The 16,607-nt window shown below is 43.2% G+C and overlaps 1 protein-coding gene across 9 annotated transcripts in view; it reads right to left on the reverse strand.

Moving 5' to 3' along the window:
- IRF2 (interferon regulatory factor 2) overlaps positions 1–12,730 on the reverse strand; it is a 61,790-nt gene extending 49,060 nt beyond the window's left edge. For 2 of the 9 annotated variants that reach the window (XM_065596777.1, XM_005281967.5), the window contains exon 1: positions 11,912–12,288. The gene's annotated coding sequence lies outside the window, so the exon portion shown is untranslated. Of the gene's footprint in view, positions 1–7,038; positions 7,069–11,565; positions 11,691–11,838; positions 12,289–12,477 lie in introns of those variants that run through there. The other 7 variants (XM_065596776.1, XM_005281966.4, XM_065596778.1 and 4 more) reach the window with 5 other exon arrangements.
- Between the last annotated feature and the right edge of the window lie 3,877 nt (positions 12,731–16,607).

Raw genomic sequence — 16,607 nt, forward strand, 5'->3', positions numbered from 1 at the left:
AAGGGGCAAAGAAGGAAATATCCCATGCCTATATTGAAACACACAGATTGCATGATAGACAGGTCCTAGACACTGTACAATGACTACCAATAGACTCCCACAACATAGAGAGGTTATTTCATCAGTCCAATAGCATCTCTGCTCTACCTAAAGGATGTTAACACTCCCTAGCTGGGATACATTAAACATCAGAACAAACTATCATTTGGTTTCCATGCAAAGTCTCATTTTCTCTCAGCAGCAAAGACAGAGCTGTTATTTTACAGTGATCTCAGGCATTATTAGAGAGCGCTGTTGGATTAACAGAGAGTTTAGAATTGTCTTGAAGAAAACCCACACTATGTAAATACAGTACAGCTACACCTCATTCACATAATTAAATTGATCAATTTTAAAATACGCAGCGTACCTCATCTTCTCCCAATTATCTAAACAAATAATCTCACTTGCATTAAATCATATATAATACAGAAACAACAACTCAAATGACTTCAACAGAGCTACACCGTTTTACATCTGCTGAAGACCTGGCTCAATACACATTTAAATGCATTGTTACAATGTTAAATTATTTAGGGTGAAATTCTGGCCCCATCCAAGTCAATGGCAAAACTCCCACTGACTGCAACAGAATCAGGATTTCACCCTTAATATTTACACTATATTTGTAGATCATATCAGTCTCAACTTGATTTGTGATATAAGGTGTAATGAAAAATGAAGGGATTTAACTTGCAGAAATGCAGTTTACTAACCTTTTGAGGGAATAAAATCAATACCATGGAGCAATATAGGTTTTAAAGATATACTAGCAAACTAACAAAGAAAACAGTAACCTGGAACAACAGGCACTCCACTTACATAAAGCCCAAGTCATTGGACTCTATGAAGGTGAGATGCAGAGGATTTGGTGAACTCCATTTCCCCAAATTGGGATAGCATCCACAGCCCCTACACAGCAGTTGCAAATCTCCAAGCCCATTCCCATTTCAGCCTTCTGTGCCAGCCTATACATGGCTGACAAGAATACCCTTCTTGTGGTGCATTCCAGTGCAGCATCATTCCCAACCCCTCTCTGGCCATAATCCTGCAAAGCACTTAAGCACACGCTTGAAGTCAAGTACATGCCTAAATACTTTGCTAGACTGGGCCCTCTTTGTGCAGCCTTTACACACTGGTTCTTGCACTGGCCCTCAGCACCACAGGTAAATTTCACCACTATTGCCCAAAGGATCATAAGTTTTGGGAAAATAGATTCATAGCATAAACAAGACCTCCATCCTCTCCTTTTGACTTGAACCCAAAGATAGTCCTTGGGAATTCATATCCAAGGCACAAAGAAGAGAGTTCTTAAAGTCCTTGATCCCCAGTCTTGCCTGGGTTAAGAGGGTATAGATTATTTTCCACTGGTAAGTATATGCAGAAGCAATTTCTTTCATCCCTGACATGGAGAAACCAAGGGGGAAAATGTGTTCAATCAAGAGGAAAATCTCAAGCTTTTCAATTTCCCAAAAGAGGAGTTTAATGACTGATGTTACTGGGAGCAGAAGCAGGTCCCAAAAACAAAAGAACCATGCTACTAAAATTATGTGCCTTAATAATATTTTTACCTTTCTTTCCTACATTATGTTACATCCCTCACTCTGTGTAAGCTCAAAACTTGTCTCTCTGACCAATGGAAGCTGGTTCAATAAAAGATATCGCCTCACCCACCTTATCCCTCAATCTCTAGGCATTTTAGAAAACGCTGTTTCAAAGTCATTGCCCGATCCTTCCAGTTAAATGCAATTTGAGTTGCACCTCTCAAGATGCTAAAGCTATGCCAGTCAATTTCACGGTGTAGCCACACCCTAAGGAAAATATTCTTAGAGTGGCAACACATTCGGAGAACACCATATTTTATAGCTGTTGTGCAAGAATTTTCCCAGACTGATGAAAATGAGGAAGAATTTTGTTATGGCTCAAATCCCTTTAAAGAATCACTTCTTTTGTGCTGCCCACAAGAACTGAATTAATAACTTTTTTAAATTACTCCCTTGTCCTGGTATCCCAGTACATCCTGTCTTCTCTGTAACTGGCTTTTCAGGCCCTTTTCCAGAAACAATGCATCTGCTTAACTTCATACACATGAATAGGCTCCCTGAAGTCATTGGGACTAATCACATGCATAAGCATCTGCAGGATCCCAGCTTTAGACTGAAACTCTTCACAGTAGGGACTGTTTGTGTCTTGGTCTCCTGTCCAGCACCAACCACACTGTCAATGTTTAATACACTATCAAGGATAAAACAGAGTTTAAACAAACAAAAAAATCCCATGATCTCAGTCTCCCCTTAGTGGTGTAGCAGCTCAGAGGGAATGAGGAAGGCTATGTTTACATTTCTGAAGATACCGGAGGAGAGAAAAGGCCAGTTTCAGTGGAAGCAATCTATGGAGTGTGTTGAAGGAGGAGTTTTCAAGTAATTTAGCCATGGACTGAACCTGAAGTAAGAATATAACTCATTCAAACAGCACTTGCGTCTCATGCTTTGCTTTGTTTTCATAACATACCTTTCCCTGCAATACACAGCAAGGACTGTTTGCACCCTATACTAAAGTACAATCTAATGTTTGCTTACAGGTTTCGTTTTATTGTCTGGGTGTGGGCTGTGTCTACCATTCTAGTTAATAAATAACTTGTACCTATACTACTGTCAAAGGTAAGCATTCCTATCTTTAGACCACCAATGCCTAGCCACATGGGTGGGCATCAAACACAATCTGCTCATGAGATTGGGGTTCACTTTACTTAACTGAAAAGCACTGTAATTATCCTGACACCTGTCTGGAAGTTTCATTATTAAAGATAAGAACATGTTTATTCTTGCTCATTGAGTTCCACCTCTAAGCTAACTAACTAAGCAGTAAAGATGAACCAGAATCATACCATAATTGGGGCCTGGAATGTTTTGAATCACCCAGACTGTATACTGAAAATGTTTCTGACGCATGGACTTATTTATGATTGCAAAAACAGCACATGAAAGAAGCAGATGTGTACACAAAAGACTGATTTAACAAGTGCAGTTATTACAAAGCTACTGGTTAACTCAAATTACTGAGAAATTTATAGGAAAACTGCTTCTTTTCATGAATATAGTTAAAGATTTGCATTAAAGGAAGCACCAAATGAGAAATACTCAATATTGTCTCTTACTCAGACCTCATGATGTAATCCTCCTTGTTGTAACAACAATGGCTCTTTCCACTGATAGAGAACATCCTCCTACAGTTTGTATTTTTTAAGTTATTTTTTTTAGCAAATTTGGTGTTCTTCAGAGACTAACAGCAATAGACACAGCCTAACTTGTAACATGACAGCTATTTCTATCCTGAGACTTTCCTAAGTAGAGATTATCTATAAGTGGCTAATATCCTCTTAATTAGATAGAGACCACCAAACTTATTTCACTTATGATCTAATAAGGAAAAAAATCTAACTAAAAAGTTTTTCATCCACCTTTCTTCCAAATCTTAACTCTCCAGAACATTCTTTGCATGCCAAGAATTTAATTTTGGGGTGTTTGAATTTAGTGCATCTCAAAGATGTCAGTCTGAAATCCCTGGAAATAGAAGTCTTCCGATTATCCATAGAACAGCTCCAACATAGACCGTGTGAGCTTCCCCGCACTGTCCTTCAACATAGACTTGGAAGGTCCATCTCTAGAGAGGAGACTAAGTCAGGCTTCACGTCCGTTCAGCACTTTGCCCCTTTGTTGAGACCCCAGATAGCATTCTAATTAGTTCCAGATGTGGTGGTGTGGTGAGTTTTCTATTGTGAACACCTGTCCACAGGGAACGGAGTGAAATTAGCAGTCTCCATCAGATGTAAAAATGTCACTTGTTACTACTGACCCTGGCCTGGATCTGAATCGGTGACCACAGGTGAAAAATTCTATATCCTGTTACCAGTCCTATTAACTATTCCATTCTCAACATGCCAATAATTTTGAATAAATTTTAGTTACATAAAACAGCTGAATGGCTCACTGTCGTCAGACTGACATGACTACTATCATTTTTCTCAGTAAACATTTTGCATAGCATTTCAAAAAGTTACCTCCACAAGTGAATAATACATACTATATTGGTACATACACCTCAACAACTTCTCTTTTAGTACTGTAGAGTCACTGCATATACCTTCAGGTGAGAGAGGACTTGTCCTGGCCAAACTATTTAGATGACAACTCCTTTAATTCTTTTATCATGTATTCGGGTAAAAGGACATTGTCACGTAAAAATCATATGCAAACACTCAGAGTTATTCACCTAATATGACCTTAAATTATTTAAAATTACAATTTTTAAACCCAATTTTCTTTGTGCTACTTATGCTCCGTGTTCTCTTTTTTCACTTCTGTCAGCTGGAAAATAAAATCCAACGGAGTTGGTTTCAGTTTTATTTATAGTTAGTTTCAATTTTGTTTTCAGGTTTTTAATGTTACAACGTTTGAATTTCTGACACTGCAGGGAAAGTTTATTATTAGAATCTGTTTTTGTTTTCTTTTCTCTTACATTTTTTTTTAAAAGAGTGGAGACTTTAAAAAAAACAAAAAAAAAACCTTGTTTTTGCAAAATTTAATGTTCAAGTCAAATTTAGGTCAACAATGTCCCTTTAAGAGAGACTTGAATTCACATCTTCTCAAACAACATTCATTCTCACCATTTGACAAGTGATCTTGAAACTAAGACCTGCCATCCTACACAATGCAGGCAAAGTTTGCTGCAGGAAGGGAAAATTTTAAAGGCCATGTCTACATGTACAGCACTGTAGCTGCACCGATGCAGCACGTCTGGTGACGACGCTCTAGGCCAGGGGTCAGCAACCTATGGCACGTGTGCCAAAGGCGGCACGGCACGCGAGCTGATTTTTAGTGGCACTCTGCTGCCAGCCCTGCTCAGCCTGCTGCCGGCCTGGGATACCGGCCGCCAGCCCCGCTCAGCTTACTTTACATACAACAATAGTTTAGTTATATAATATAGACTTATAGAGAGAGACCTTCTAGAAATGTTAAAATGTATTACTGGCACATGAAACCTTAAATTACAGTGAATAAATGAAAACTTGGCACACCACTTCTGAAAGGTTGCCGACCCCTGCTCTAGACTGACAAGAGAGCTTTCCAGTCAGCATAATAAAACCACCTCTGAGAATGGCAGAAGCTATGTCCATGGGAAAAATCTCTCCCACCAACACAGCGCTGTGCACATAAGCACTTATGTTGGTATAACTTACGTCACTCAGGGGAATGGCTTATTCACATCCCTGAGTGACATAAATTATGCTGGCATAAGCTGTAGTGTAGCCATAGCCAAACTCTGTAAACTAGCTGGACACCTAATTTCTCCCCTGCCACATGGTACTCCTTGTGAAGTAAAGTGTTACACAGCATGAATACAGGTATCAGAACTGGGCCTACAATGTCTGCAATTAATGTACAATATCAATATGAATATAATGGAGCAAAATCTGCCCTTGTATGCGCACACAAGCGCCCTTCAATGTCATGGAAAGCCAGTGTACATATCCACAGAACAGAATGTGGCCAATATCTTTGAACTGCAACTTTCTTTGGACATCCCCTAAGAAATTATTTATCCTTTTAGTTTTACATGAAGTTTAATACCTCTGAAAATGTAAAGACTCCTACAATTCTAATTTACTAGCAAAAGGAAGGTAGGTGGTTGTTTACAGTAGCCTACTGTCTAACTGCAGTTAACAGTAACATTTAAAACTTCACGTCTCTTCTAAAATTTAACTCCATCCCTGACATCAGGATTCACTGATATCCACAAACTAACCTTTGAAGGTTACTTGAAAACAGATGTGCTAGTTGTAACTCTGCAATCTGCTCTTCTCGTGTAGCAAGAAATAATCTATGTTTACAGTGAATTAGCTCTTCTAATTGCACCACAAAATCAGGTGAAGTATACTGCAACAACTGAATTTAAACATTATGTACAATTAGAGTTTAGTTTTGTATGTTACATTGAGTGAAACAATGTCTCATGCAAGATTTTTTTTAATGCATGAATTCAAACTACTTCAAGTTAAAATGTCTAACTAATGAGTGTTATGTTTGCTGCAAGCCACCCCCGAACAAAAACAAAAATGTCAGTAGGTCACTAATTTAAACAAAATTGACTATCATTATGTTTAAAAAAAACCCAAACATTTCTTTAAAGTTCAAAATTTCTGTCATACTTTCTCTTTAGATCATTAAGAGAACTAGAATACTTCAATCATTTACAAGAGGCTACATCTGAAAAGTCCTGTTTTTAAAAGTTACAGGAATTAAAAAAGTGTTTTGAGCTCTATGAAGGAAAAGCGCTATGTAAGTGTTAAATGTATAATTATTATGTGTAAATCATTAACTGATTATATATATATTATACAGGTGCACAAACACACACACAACTGTCCCCCAAAAGTTTGTTTAGCTTTTTTTTTTTTTTTGGTCAAGTCAATTCCTGTTTTTCTAATATTGTTTGTAGTGTTGTTGTAGCTGCCTTGATCCCAAGATATGAAAGAGACAAGGTGGGTGAGGTAATATCTGTTATTGCTCCAACTTTCCTTGGTGAAAGAGACAAGCTTTTGGGCTCCAGAGAGCTCTTCTTGGGTGACTTCACCCACTTTGTTTAGCGTAAAAATATCTATTAGTAGAACAATTCATAGCAACTTAGTAGGGATCCTAATTAATAATTCAATAAAACTTTTGAAACAGTGGGGTAAATTCATTAATTTGATTATTCATTTGGACTATGATTTATCCATGCATAATTAACACACAATTTAACAAAGACCAGTTCTGGTTTATTACTCCCAATTTATTTATTTTCACTTGTAAATTTCCCAAAATGTACTAGAAGGGGTTTTAAACTAATCAACAGTCTTTCCATTACTACTTCTTCCAATATAAACTTCTAATGCACTGAACATCTGGCAAGTTTGGGGTTTTTTTAAATGAAAATTCTATATAAAGTATCATTTGTTACCTGTTCGTCTTGTCAGCATGATTCAGACCCGGATTCTGCAAGTATTTACACACATGCTTAACATTAGTTATGTGTATATAGTCCCACTGAAGTCAAGTTCACGAGTGGTTACAGGACTGGGGCCTCAGTATGTATACCTTTAATACTGCATGGTCAGGTTACCTTAAATAACTCTTATGTCCTTAAATCTACAGTCGTCACAGGATTTTGAAGAACTTAGTTTTTATTATGCTAATCTGTACTTAAATCCCTAACTTCAACTTTACAGTTACAGTCAGAGGAACCAAATAAGAGCCATATGCCTGTTCATTTACAATACTAATGTTGGACAAGGAACTGGTAATGAATAATTATTTTTTTTGCTTCATTTTCAGCACAGGAATTGTCTACAAATAGACCAAGATTTTCTTACAATTATTTGTTATCAGAAAGTCTTAGTCAGTGGCTTGTTCACAATCAGTTCACTGTGAATATTCAGTATTCAAAATTTGAAATTGAACTGTTCTGAATGGACACAAGTCACATAGTAAGTTTCTCCTCTCTGACTAGATAAGCATAACTCAGAATTAGGCCACCATTGTGGACACACACAACTGCGAATTCAAAATGTGCTTTCATCAAATATTCTGCAATATTTGATAAAAAGAATACTGTATGGGTCAGATTCACCAATATGGCCTGACTGCTTATGCCATTCAAGCAATTTATCAATGATCAGTTAATCTGGGCTAATAGCAGCTTTACATAACTGAAGTGGTGCAAGGCAATTAAAATGTACTAGTGAATCTGGTCCCTAGTGTCTACCACCAGCAATTTGTAATATTTATACCAAAGCAGACACCACCATGCTTTTATAGCTCTAATTTAAAATTTTGTGTTTAAAGGTCTAAACAGCTCAAGAGCAGGGAAACACTTGGAAACACTTAACACACGTGCTTACTTTTATACACGAGTAGTTCCATTGCCATTGATAGGACTACTGGTTTGCTTAAAGCTATGTATATGCAAGTTTAAAGGATATGGCTATTGATTAGCAGAGAAGGAAAAAGGTAATAATACACTGTTTATCTTCCATGTTGTGAGTTTGTTTCCTGGATACAAAATTGCAGTGTGGAGTACAACATATTCATTGCTAATGCAAGTGAATACTGTATCAAGAAAACCATTGCTCTCAGACTGAACACTCAACTCTTCTGCTGTTTTATGCCAGTATAAATTAATGATAACTTAGACGGGGCCAATCAAAAGAATACTTTCACTGAAGATTACTCAGAAGACAAACTTATGGTACTTAACACTTAGAGGGACATGCAAAGAGCAGCCCAGGATAGATAGGCCTTGTTCACGCCCTAAGCAATATCTGACAGCAGGGGAAAGATTCAGACTCATTCAGAATGTTGATCTATCTCACAGAGACTTTGAATCTTAACTATGCTGCTTTCATAATTGTGTCACCATTTTTCCAGTTACAGTGAATTTAAATGTTGGTGCAGTAGTGAATTCTCTTTTCATAGTACTAGGTTAAGCATTTACTGCAAGAGGTAAACTATGCAAAACTATTAAAAGATTTATTTTAAATGTATGTTTAAATATAGAAGTTGATATTTCATCTCAACAAACTGGAGTGCTAGTTTACAATTCCTACTATATCTAAGTGACTGCAATCTAAAAATCTCTGCACATCAAATTGTGTTATAAATTATAATCATATACTAATTAAGTGCAAAGTTCTAGACTTTGACACTGAAACCAGTAAGACTGCTCTATCTGAGTGAGAATTTGATCCTGCATGCTGTACACAAACAAAACTCCTATTGTTTTCATAAGGAATTTTGTTGGGGAAAAGTGTCCAGGACATGGCCCTTAGCCTGATGTTGTTCACTTTGATTAATAATCAGATCCTAAGCACATCACCCAGAATGTGCTTAGTGACAACCAATATAAAATAACACATTTCAAACATCAATACCAACTGAAAGATGAAACTTCAAGTAGTGCAAGTGTGGAATATATTTTTTAAAAATACAAGACTCCAATCCTGCAAGCTGATCCATGTGGCTGGTACTCTGTGCCTATGCAGAGTCCCCCTGACTTCAGTAAGGCTCCCTGCATTTATTAGGAATCTGCCTGGGTGGATCAACTTGGTACCTTAGTGCATGAAGGGCACATGACAGAAATACTTTTTCAGTCATGTTTTACAGCACATTGCTGTCCCATTTAGACCACAATTCCAACACATACAACAGAAACACAAACAAACCCAGTGTTATTATCTAGAGCTGCTTTTACAAGCATTTAATACCACAGTATTGCCCCTCTGCCATGTACATTGGCCAAACCAGACAGTCTCTACACAAAAGAATTAATGGACACAAATCTGACATCAGGAATCAGAACATTCAAAAACCAGCAGGAGAACACTTTAACCTGTCTGGTCATTCAATGACAGACCTGCGAGTGGTAATTTTGCCTCAGAAAAGCTTCAAAAACAGACTCTAAGGAGAAATTGCTGAGCTGGAATTGATATGCAAACTAGATACAATCAACTTAGGCTTGAATAGAGACTGGGAATGGCTGAGCCATTACAAACATTGAATCTATCTCCCCTTGTAAGTATTCTCACACTTCTTATCAAACTGTCTGTACTGGGCTATCTTAATTATCATTTCAAAAGCCTTTTTCTCTTACTTAATTGGCCTCTCAGAGTTGGTAAGACAACTCCCACCTTTTCATGCTCTCTGTACGTGTATATATATCTCCTCAATATATGTTCCATTCTATGCATCCGATGAAGTAGGCTGTAGCCCACAAAAGCTTATGCTCAAATAAATTTGTTAGTCTCTAAGGCTTTGGCTACACTGGCGCTGTACAGCGCTGCAACTTGCTGCGCTCAGGGGTGTGAAAAAACACCCCCCTGAGCGCAGCAAGTACAGCACTGTAAAGCGCCAGGGTAATCAATGCCTGCAGCGCTGCAAGCTATTCCCCTCGGAGAGGTGGAGCACATACAGCGCTGCGAGAGCGGCAGTGCTGTGAAGTCCCGAATGTAGTCAAGCCCTTAGGTGCCACAAGTAGTCCTGTTCTTTTTGCGGATACAGACTAACACGGCTGCTACTCTGAAACAGTAATAGCTGCTATAGAAAAATCTTAGATTCAAAGTGTGTATTACTTTCATATAAAAATCTTATAAGGCAATTGGCCACATCTACAGACCCATGTCTCAAAGACATTTTGCTTCTGTTTATACTGGGGAAATTACCCATACTTGTCAATGAGCATCTTAGATTTTAAACTCGTTGGGGAATGAACTAGGAATTTATCTGTGTTCTGCATACTACCAAGCACTATTTCTGTACTCAATGCATAATGCAGGTTCCCCAAGGTCTTCCTAGATGGGACTTCCTACAACTATAGCTATTAGCAGTAATGTCTTGAAGGGCATTTTTCACAGCTTTCCCACTAGACATACCAATGTTGGGAGCCTTAGTACAGGCACCCACCATCTGCCACCGTTGTTTTAAGCACCACATCACCTAAATGGCTCAAGGCAGGTCTACTGACAACCACACCTAGAACAGTGGTAGGAAATGGCAGTTTACATGCACCAGGCAGAACTGTTATAGGCCCAAGTTGTAGACCAACAGTCACAAGAGGGCTCCCAACACTGCTAACACCAGGGGAACTGAGCCAGCAAATATCTGGATCATTTCCGCTAGTACAGCCCGGGCTATTCGAGGGTAAAGGTTGTTTGGCTGGTAGCACAGACAGGGCCAACGGTGCTCTAGGCCCAGTGCACGTAGGTGCGTTTTTAACAGGGAGGGGACTCTCCCCCTATGTTTTTGGGCAGTGCCCGGACGAGGAAGGAAGCCTTGATCAGGTGCCGCTGGAATACAAGCCCCTCAGGCCAGGGCTATAGCACGCGGCCTGCAGCGAGTCAGGAAGGGGGCTGGGCCCTAACTACACGGCTAGTAGTGCCCACGCTCTCTTCTCTCCCCCCAGCTGGCGGGAAGGGGACACCCAGGGTCAGCATCTCCGCAGCTGAGGTCCGGGCCTGGCCTCGCGGTGCCGAAGGGGGAAAAGACCCAGGCAGCAGCTTGGCGGCGGTGTGGGAGGAGGGGTGCGCTGTGAACCCTGTCCCGTGTCGCTGCCCCGGGAGCTGCGCCGGCCCGCGCGCCGCCTGCCAGAGTCCGAACGCCGGCAGCAGCCAGGAGCGCGCGGGAGGCTCCCGGGCTCGGCCCCGCCATTGGGCACGAGAGGCGGCTTCGTCACCGCCGGGGGGAGGGGGAAAGGCCGGAGGGAGGAAGTGCTGGGGCTTGTATAACAACACGGGGGGGGGGGGGGGTGAGTGACACCCTCCCCCCCACGCGCACCCCCCGACCCAACCCTGACCTGAGCACCGGGCCCCAGGGGGGAACGCGGCCCCCGCCAGGCAGCTCCCGTCTGCAGGCCCGGCTCTGCCCATGCGCCCCCAGCCCGGGCCTGCAGCAGCCGCCAGGCCTCCGCAGGGAGCAGCGGCCCCGCGGGACTCACTTCGCCCCCATCGCCCTCCAAGGCCCCCGGGCGGCAACAAGTGCCGCGGCCGAGCCCTGCACATCCGGGGATCCGCTCCCAACCCAGGCCCGGCCCGGCCCCGTCTGCCGCTCGCTCCCAGGGCCGGGCGGGGAAGGGGTTACTCGGCCCCTCCTGCCCCGCCCAACGTGCACAGCCCGGGGGGCAACCGCTGCCCTGCGCCCTGGCTGTGACTCCGGCTCCCTCCCCCGCGGCTGCTTAGCAGCACTTGCTCCCGCTCGGTAAATGTCTCACCCCGGCTTCCCTGCCACCAGCATCGAGCCCCGAACCGAGCGGGATCCCCCCGCGGCCGGGGGGCGCTGATCACCTGCAGGAAATGTCCGCAGCCCCCCCACCCCCGCTCAGCTCCGCCACTCCATTAACTTTCCGTGTGCCGCAGTTACGGGGGGTCAGGCTCGCGCCGCGGGGGTGGAAGTTGCTGCTGGTATGTCCCTCTGTGTTGTTTGGCGTCTTTTTCTCCTCTTGCCTGTTTCTTTTCCCAGTCCAACTCTCTCTCGCTCGCTTTCCCATCCGTCACAGCGGGAGAATTAAATGCTTCCCTCCTTTGTTTCCGTTGTTGATCATCTCCCCCCATTAGACTCAAAATAAATTCAAAGCCAAAACCCTGCCGATCTGTACACAATCGGTCTCGACGCGGTCCGAGACAAACGCATGTCCTTCCTTCCAGTCGATCACCTTCTCTGCCTTTTCAAATGCAAAAGTGAAATTAACCTTCCTTTCCCTAGCAGCAGCTTCACCTAAAATCATATGATCCATAACACCGCTGACCTTTTATTTTTAAATCAATATTAATTATTTGAGAGCGGGCACTTCCTGTTTGCCAAACATTTGTGTAAATCCACATACAGAGACAGTAGTAGTTAAAAAAATTACCTTGTTTAATGTGTTATTCGCGGTATTTATATAATTCCTCAAGGTTAACGCTGTTGCCAGGGGATGCAAAATGGAAATGAAAACACTCAGCTGAATAATCGCAGGAGCAAAACTAAAAGTTACTCCCTCAGCTTTGGCTGAGAAGAGTCCAGATCGAAAGCAAAACAAGGAGAGGAAACTGCGAGGAGCTGAGGCTTGGAAATTCCCCCCACCTCTCCCCGGCCTGTTTGTGCAAAGGGGTGGGGGGTGGGGGGGCTGAGATGGGAGAGGTGCGGAAGTTTACCGCAGCCTTTCATTGGCAGACACAGCCGCTTTCATCATTTCTCGGAAAAGTCGATTTCATTTTCACTTCCCTCCAGCAGCGGCAGCGAGCAGCAGCATGTTAGTGTGTTAAAGGCAGAGAGAGACAGAAAGAGCTTTCAGTTCCAGGGCATAGAAAACTAAAGACACAAGACAGCAGCCTCATGTTTTTCCCCTCCTCCAAATCCACAAATAAGTGACTGTGAGATTGTTCTCTTCTAGGGTGGAGTGGGATTTTGGGGGGAAATGTCCCAATCTCCAGATCTCTATGGAAATATAGGTTTAAAGGGAAATAAATTTATGTACTGAAATTGGGCATGCACAAGCCTGAAAATAAAATGTTATGGAAAACAAACCTAGTGTCTAAAGTACATAAGAAATGGACCAAAATTAAAAGCCAAGTCAATATGGTTGAAGCTAAAATAGGTCCACAAATTCGGTATGCTTGACAAGCACAACTCAGGTCTATGCTACCACTACGCTGAGTATGTGCAAAAACAACAAGGAGTCCTTGTGGCACCTTAGAGACTAACACATTTATTTGGGCATAAACTTTCGTGGGCTAGAACTAAAGCTTATGCCCAAATAAATTTGTTAATCTCTAAGGTGCCACAAGGACTCCTTGTTGTTTTTGCTGATACAGACTAACACAGCTACCACTCTGAAAACTGAGTATGTATAAATTCAGCAGTTTGCCAGTGTATTCATGGCCAGCACATACTCAATTTCTTCACAGAAGAAAATCTTAAATTTAATTTTCAAGCCTTCCTTTAGTCTTTATTCAAAGCTTCAGTTGTCACTGAAATAATATATATTTCCCATCTTGGGCCCCAATCCCACATGTCTTTGCTCAAATGGAGTATGAGTAAAGATTTGCAGGAATAGGCCCTAGGATTATTCAGCTCTTTGCAGTATGTTGTGTTGGAAAAGACATGGTCTAGTGGTTAGAGCACTATCCTGGGACTCAGGACCATTTCCCAGTTTCACCACAGACTTCCTGTGTGACTTTGGGCAAGTCACAGAGGCCTGGTCTATTAAAATGTATACTGGCCCATAGCTACATTGATCAGGGATGTGAAAAAAAACCACACACTCTAGTGACACAGCTACGCAGACTAAACCACCAGGATAGACACAGTCATGCTGACAGAAACCTTCTTCTAATGGCTAATGGCATTTGGGGAGGTGGTGTTCCCATACCAGTAAAACATCTCCTTCTGTCAACGTACGCTGCATCTACACCAGGAGGCTATGCAGGCATAGGCTCTGTGGTGTAGTCATAACCTTAAGGTATGTCTACACTGGCAGAGTTACAGCGCCGTGCAGAGAGTGCTGAAAGAAAACCGCTGTTGTGTGTTCACAATTGAGTCAGCTGCCTCCGCAATAGCATGTTCACACTTGTGGCACTTGCAGCTGTATTCGGAGCGGTGCACTCTTGGCAGCCATCCCACAGAGCATCTTTTCCTCTTCTGCTGCTAAGAGTTGTGGGAAGGCGGAGGGGGTTGTGGGGCATCCTGGGTCCTGTCCCAATGCCCCGTGATGCATTGCTTCGCATCCCAACAATTCCTGTGCTTCCGTCTGCATTTGGCGCCATCTTTCAACGATTTGTGAACTGCGTGCTCCACCTCTTCAGTCTGCAGGAATGGATCCCGCACTGTTGACCAATATGCTGCTTGCTCTGACTAAGGCCTTGTCTACACTGCCACTTTACAGTGCTGCAGGTTTCAGCTCTGTAAAGTTACAGTGTAGACAGGGCACCAGCCACTCGTGGCTGTGGCAGCGCCTTAACATTGCTAGAGAACACATACCCTATCACGTCACAAGTGGCAATGGAGTTATTCCTTAAACTACAAAGGCAAGAGGAATGCAACATTGATCTCGCCACACGTAGTAACTACAACATGAGATTGCTTGTGGCATTCACGGAGGTGCTGACCACAGTGAAACACCGCTTTTGGGCTCATTAAACAAGCACTGAGTGGTGGGATCACATCATCACGCACGTCTGGGATGACGAGCAGTGGCTGCAGAACTTTCATATGAGGAAAGCCTCATTCATGGGACTGTGTGATGAGCTCACCCAGCCCTGCGGTGCAAGGACACAAGCATGAGAGCTGCCCTGTCATGGGAGAAGCGCGTGGGGATTGCACTGTGGAAGCTGGCTACTCCAGACTGCTACCAATCGGTCGCTAACCAGTTCAGAAACAGGAAAATTGCCTGTTGGACTTCTGTTGACGGAATAGTGCAGGACCATTAATCGCATCCTGCTCCGAAAGACCGTGACTCTGGGCAACGTGCATGACATTGTGGATGGCTTTGCACAAATGGGCTTCCCTAACTGCGGAGGGCTGCTAGATGGCACGAATATTCAAATTCTGGCACCAGACCACCTAGCCACCAAGTACGTTAATCGCAAGGGGTATTTCTCAATGGTTCTCCAGGCACTTGTGGATCACCGTGGGCATTTTATGGACATTAATGCAGGCTGGTCCGGTGCACCTTTCGGAACACTGGCCTGTTCAGGAAGCTGCAAGCAGGGACTTTCTTCCTGGACCAGAAGATCACCATAGGGGAAGTCAAAATGCCCATTGTGATCCTGGGAGACTCTGCCTACCCCTTAATGCCGTGGCTTATGAAGCCATACACGGGGCACCTTGACAGCAGCAAGGAGCAGTTCAACAACAGGCTGAGGAAGTGCAGAATGGCTGTTGAGTGTGCATTTGGCCATTTAAAGGCCCGCTGGCACTGCCAATACAGGAGGCTGGACTTGGCTGATGACAATATTCCTATGTTTATAGCCGCGTGCTGTACGCTCCATAATATATGTGAAGGGAAGGGTGAAAGCTTCACTCAGGGCTGGACTGCAGAGGCTCAGTGCATGGAGGCTAAATTTGAATAGCCAAAGACTAAGGCTATTATAGGGGCGCAGCGTGGGGCCATAAGGATCAGGGATGCCTTGAGGCAGCAATTTGAAGCTGAAAGCCACTAATATTTTTTCTATGCTCGGGAATGCAGTGCTTGTAATGCTAGGAGGTGATTGTGATCGGTGCAGACGATGCACTATGAAGGTATAAGAAAATTTTGCCTGTTGCTTTGCAGGGCTCTGTTTACTTTTAATTAATGGAATAAAGATTGCTTTCAAACCAAAACAATTCTTTTATTAAAAAACAACAACCGGCAGAGAGACAAACAAAAAAACACATCCGCACTGAGGGGGATGGGGGAAGGGAGGGTCCCAGGAGGAGGTGGGGTCCCGGGACGGTTAAAGATTTATGTATGTCTAGGTATCATATCCAACCTTCTCCTTTGGAGTACAGTGCAGCAGGTACTGTACCTCAGCAGAGCTAAACTGCAGAGGAACCGGTGTTGAGCGCAGTGGGTACTGGGAATCCACAGGGCTGGACTGTGATGGGGCAGGAGTGGAATGCAGCGGGTACAGACTGGAACCAGGAGATTGATAAGAGTGTGTTGGCCGTGTCTTGGGGGCGCATGGGAAAGAGTTCTGTGACAGTGGCTGCAAGGGAGGGTGGGCACGGAGCTGCTCGGTTTGCAGTGCTAGTCGCGCCTGGAGCATGTCCGCTTGGCACTCCGTAATGTTTAAGAGCTGCTCCGTGGCTTCTTTCTGGCGCGCTGCGTTCTCCTTTCAGTCCCTCTTCTCCCTGTCCCACCACTCCTTCAATTCTTGCTTTTCGGCCGCAGAGTGCATCATGACCTCATGCAGAAAGTCTTCTTTAGTTCTTCATGGCCACTTTCTAATTCTGCGCAGCCGTTCAGGGGGAGGCTGGACTCCCAAGGTCATATCTGTGAAGCCAAAATGCAACATTTTACAG

This window comes from Chrysemys picta, chromosome 5 (genome assembly GCF_011386835.1).
Source record: "Chrysemys picta bellii isolate R12L10 chromosome 5, ASM1138683v2, whole genome shotgun sequence".
NCBI classification, from domain to species: Eukaryota; Metazoa; Chordata; order Testudines; family Emydidae; genus Chrysemys; species Chrysemys picta.